The following is a 5,778-nucleotide window of genomic DNA, read 5'->3' on the forward strand; positions in this document are numbered from 1 at the left end:
GCACACACACTTGAGGAGCATTTTGATTTGATTTTTTTTTTATTTCTATAGAATACACATTTCAATACACTTGGGTATGCTGAGCTAATTCTCCTTCCTCAATCCCCAAGTGACCTTCCCATTCCCATCACGCATACCAGCATGGCTCCAGATTTCTCACACCTAGCCAGGAAGAAGGGATGGGGGATAGGAAAGAAGGGAACAAGTGATGGACAAAGAGGGTCTGAGCCTCTCATGTAGCAGACCTCACATAACTTTCCTGGCAGCTGATACAGGCTTGTTTTAGAGGCAGAAACCAACCTGAGAACACCTCACTGATTCTAAGGTTGCTCAAATGTATTACAATGAAATTTCTAGTATTGAGTCTAGCTCTTCCATCTGTGGTTGTCTATTTTAAAGCACCTTTGGTTAACATTGTATACCTAACTTTTGTTTTCTTATAGACTGACTCCAAAGAAAGAAGACTTGGATGAAGAGAATATTGGACAAGGACCTAGTATACATGTGAAAGCTGTATTTGTTTGATGTTTATTACTGAGAAATACCTTCTTGGTGAGTGTGTTGTTGGAATGGGGACTAGAAAGTAGAACTGAGTGTTCCGTAAGTTGGAACTTGACTTGAAGCTTAGAGTCAAATATCATATGGTCATTTTTTATCAGAAAAATACATGAAAAACAGTGTGAGCTTTGGGTGATGTTTACTGCTCAGTAGTGATACCTATTCATCATTAAAACCCCATCTACTTCCAGAAAGAGGCAGCTTATGAAGTTGGTGAGTTTCCACCAATAGCACTATGAGAAATCTCAATTGGTAGTTCACTGGGTTCTAGGAAAATACAAGGAGGGAGGAAAACGAATGCAAACTGAATGAGGGTCGGGAACTGTAGAAGAGTTGTGAAGAAACGTCAAGGCCAGAAGAGTAGGCAGAGGCCAATCATGAAGGCTCTTCTCTACCAAACCAGGAGAGTAACATAAGTAAGCAGTATGCAGAAAATGCTTTAATTAATAATCAGAAACCAACTGTGTTGGCCACTTTATTTATTTATCTTTTACTGAAGTATAGTTGATTTACAATGTTGTGTTAGTTTCTGGTGTACAGCAAAGTGATTCAGTTATACATATATATATTCATTTTCATATTATTTCCCACTATGGTTTATTCCAAGATGTTAAATATAGTTCCCTGTGCTATACAATAGGACCTTGTTGTTTATCCATTCTATGTAGAATGAATCTTGCTTGGATTTGGATTTTGTTTGCCACTTTGAATAAGCCTCAAACCGGCAAGTAGCAAGATAAAAGTATCTCCCAGTGGTCAGAAATGTCTTACTTTCCTAAACGTCCATATTGTGTCCTGATCATGCACAATCAGAAACCTGTTTCCACAGGCTCAAGGACTTCCCATCTTCAAAGAATACTAAAGCTGTTTTTATCTGCTCTGCCTGTTAATGTACTCCACCAAGGAGAGGGAAATTGGCTGATATATTTTCAAAAGATCTTCAACAAGGATTTTTGAGTTTTCTAGTTAATTCTAAGTTAACAAAAAATGTTTCAAGGTATCTGGCTGCCTTATTTTTCTAGAAGGAGTTCATCAAGGTTTTATTTCAGTGATTCAAGGCTTTAAGCTGAAGCAGTAAATATTCGTCTAAGCTAGAATAATGGGGAAGATTCTTCATTACAGGTTTCAGTGATCAAATAATTAGGAAGAAAATGTTATTTAAAAAGAAGTCAATGTACAGCATGGTGAATATAGTAATAATATTGTATATTTGAAAGTTCCTAAGAGAGTAGATCTTTTTTAAATTGAAGTACAGTTGGCGTACAATAGTATATTAGTTTCAGGTGTACAACATAGTGATTCAACATTTTTATAGATTATACTCCATTTAAAGTTACTACAAAATCATGTCTATATTTCCCTGTGCTGTATAATATATCTTGGTTGCTTGTTTATTTTATGCGTAGTAGTTTGCATCCTAGTCCCCTACCCCAGGGGTCCCCAACCCCTCGGCCATGGACCAATAGCGGTCTGCAGCCTGTTAGGGACTGGGCCGCACAGCAGGAGGTGGGTGGTGAGTGAGTGAAGCGTGATCTGCCGCTCCCCACCGCTCGCATTCCCGCCTGAACCATCCTCCCACTCCGGCCCATGGAAAAATTGTCTTCCATGAAACTGGTCCCCGGTGCCAAAACGGTTGGGGACCGCTGCCCTACCCCTCTCTTGTCCCTCTCCTCTCCCCTCTCCCCACTCCCCACTAATAAGTACTAGTTTGTCCTCTGTATTTGTGAGTCTGTTTCTGTTTTGTTACATTCATTCGTTTTATTTATTTATTTTTTTTTTTAGAAGATGTTGGGGGTAGGAGTTTATTAATTTATTTATTTTTGCTGTGTTGGGTCTTCGTTTCTGTGTGAGGGCTTTCTCTAGTTGTGGCAAGCGGGGGCCGCTCTTCATCGCGGTGCGCGGGCTTCTCACTAGCATGGCCTCTCTTGTTGCGGAGCACGGGCTCCAGACGCGCAGGCTCAGCGGCCATGGCTCACAGGCCTAGTTGCTCCGCGGCATGTGGGATCTTCCCGGACCAGGGATCAAACCCATGTCCCCTGCATTGGCAGGCAGATTCTCAACAACTGTGCCACCAGGGAAGCCCCCTGTTTTATTTTTTTTAATTCCACATATAAGTGATAACATAGACTATTTATATTTCTCTGTCTGACTTGTATCAGTAGCATAATATCCTCTAGGTCCATCCATGTTGTTGAAAATGGCAGAGTTTCATTCTTTCTTATGACTGAATAATATTGCATTGTGTGCATGCGTGTGTGTGTGTATACATACATACACACATATACATATACAGAAGTTCTCATCACAAGAAAAAAACTGTAACTAGACTTACTGTGGTGATCATTTTGCAATATATACAGATATCAAATCATTTCGTACATCCGAAATGAATACAATGTCATATGTTAATTATACCTCAATTTAAAAAAAGAAACTTTTTTAAAAGTGCAATTTTGCCCCCAGTGGACATTTTGCAATGTCATTTTTGATTGGCACAACTGGGAGACATGAAGTACTACTGGCATCTAGTGAGTTAGAAGCTGGGGTGCTGCTGAACATCCTACAAAGCACAAGACAATCTCCCACAGCAAAGAATTCTACAAAATATCAAAGTGCTGCCACTGAGAAATCCAAGAATGTGTCAGGATTTTTGTTTTTGAAGCAAAAGCCATTCTTAGTCAACATTTAAATAATGTTTTATTATTGTAAGTAACACTGGAATGAAAATCATGGTGGTTCCTATTTGCTGAGGCTGTTCTGTGGTCTGCATGATAATTTATGTTAAGTTGCATCAGAATTTTGGGGTGTGTGTGCGTGTGTGCATCTGTGTGTAGGCTTGTACGTGAAGGCCTAATGCAGATTATCCCTAATCCACATCCTAGGGACAGTTGAATAGCACTTGAAATGTCCTAAAAAAGATCAACATTTTTAGAGTAGATTATCTGGTACTTAAGGTAGTCTTATTGATATCTACACCAAAGAGTGTGTTAATTAGCATAAGTGACATTAAAAAGTTTTTTCATTGGTCTAATGAGTGATGTTTCCCATAAGTGACTGATAAGAAGTAAGTTAGAAGACGCACTGCTCTTGGATGCCAGAAGTGTAGGAATAGGACACAGCCAGGAATCCAATGCCATCAGTAGAGTATTTCAGGTCAAGGTTCCCTTTGGTCACTAGTCCCTCCATCCATGACAGACCTTGAAGCCTGTTGGACTCTACACTCACAGCCCTGCCTGCTTGCCGTTGTCACGTTAGCCTTTCAGGCAAGTGCTGGTGACCATACATAAAACAAAGAGCTGGCCTCTCCGAGAAGATTGTAGATGGAATGTGTTCAAACTGGTTGTGGGGAAATATAACTGACATTCAAACCATGATTTCCCTGATATTGTTGCTTGGCACAAAATTACTTTGAAACACACACACACACACACACACACAAAGGTGGAACCCAAAAGACTGCTCTTTGTGAAAAAAATGGGCATAGGCAAGGTCATCAGACAGATTTTGCATTGATCTAGACTCTGCCTTCCTAGATTCATGTCTTGGGGCGCGCTGCTGCTCTGAGCCTCAGTTTCCCTCGTAAAATGAGGACTATATCACCAATCTCAGTAAGCACATTAACTGCGTAGCAGAATAGCTGGCACACTGTGAGCATGCTACAGATGTTTGTATTATTTGCATGTCTTTATACCCAACTCTACTTCATTACTTAGGACAAATTTCTAGAAATGCAATTTCTGGTCAGTATATCACCTTTGAATGTAACATGATCACAAATGTTTTCTCAATAAAGCCCTCATTGCTTCAGCGATTTAGTGATTTTTTCTTCTTTTTTTTCCTTCATTTTGTTCTTTTAGGGGAAGAAAAGGCCAGTCTTTGGTTTGTTCTTCTCTTTTGATGGGAGTCAACTCTTCTATTCGACTTCAAGAATGTATTTTGGGAGCCTGGTATTCCCAGTTGCCTGTCACCCTCCCAGTATTCAAGTACAACCACTCCCACCTGGTGCCCTTCCACCAGCTTCCTAGGATAATTCTAGAAAAGTCTCACACCAAGCCTTGCCCATAGCAGGATTAGAGTTCCTGGGACTAAGAAAAGCGGATCCTCAGAAACGAAAGATTATTTGCCTTTTATGACTAGAAAGACAAGACACATTATACAGTTCTTGAAAGTCACGAAGCTAGTAATGAAAATGTTAAGGTACGTAAGCTTATAGTAATGTGTCAATGTAGGTTCATCCATTGTAACAGACGTACCCCTCTAATAGGGGACAGTGATAGTGCAGGAGGCTGTGTGTATGTGGGGGGGGGGGTAAAGTGTATATGGCACCTCTCTGTACCTTCTGCTTCATTTGCTGTGAACCTGAAACTTCTCTAAGAGCTAACATCTATTTTTTATAAAAGTGAGCAATACTACTTCTATCACAGGCTTTGGGAAAATTGAATGTGATTAATTAAATGTGGGCAAAACTCTTAGCATAATGCCAAGCATGTAACTGCTCAAGCAATGTTTATCACTGTTGTAAGAGAAAACATAAACGATGGCAGGAATTGCTTTAATCTCTACATCTATTTCCCCATAATAATAATGAAATAATCTATATACTTGTTTTTTTTAAAAAAAAAAAGAAGGGGAAGGAGAAGGCACCACGTGGAGTACTTGGTACTAGAACTCACACGCCCTGCCTTTCAATGCCTCTATCCTGTAACTAGTTCTTCATTCAGTAGACATTTGTGGCCTCCCTGCAATGTCCAAGGCCCCCTGCCCAGTACTTGGGAATACAAAGATGAGTGAGACCTAACCAGCCCACAAGGCAAACGTGTATGGGTAATCAAGAGTCACAGGGAGGGGCTTCTATATTAGGTCAACTACATGTTCAGAGACTAATCATTTTAAAATATCAAGGGAGAAAAGATCTGATTCAAGTAACTTAGTAAGAAAGGGGGAGAAAGCTCTGATACTTTACTAAGGAATATAAAAGAAGACAAATGCATGGCCATCAGCACTCCCTAATTTAATCCATAAAGTCGATGTAATCCAATTAAAATATGCCCAGTGGATTGGGGTATTTTTAACTAAACCAGTTTTCGAGTTCAAATGGAATCATAAACCTGTGAAATGTCTAGAAAAAATTAAAACAAGCATTGAGATAAGTTTAGCTTTTATTAAATATACACTGTATTCCATTAAAAAAAAAAAGGCTGAAGCCACATGGTTGTAGCC

The sequence above is a fragment of the Delphinapterus leucas genome, chromosome 17 (assembly GCF_059928025.1).
Source record: "Delphinapterus leucas isolate spDelLeu-1000000601 "Yukka" chromosome 17, BTC_Dleu_Yukka2, whole genome shotgun sequence".
In the NCBI taxonomy this organism is placed as follows: Eukaryota; Metazoa; Chordata; class Mammalia; order Artiodactyla; family Monodontidae; genus Delphinapterus; species Delphinapterus leucas.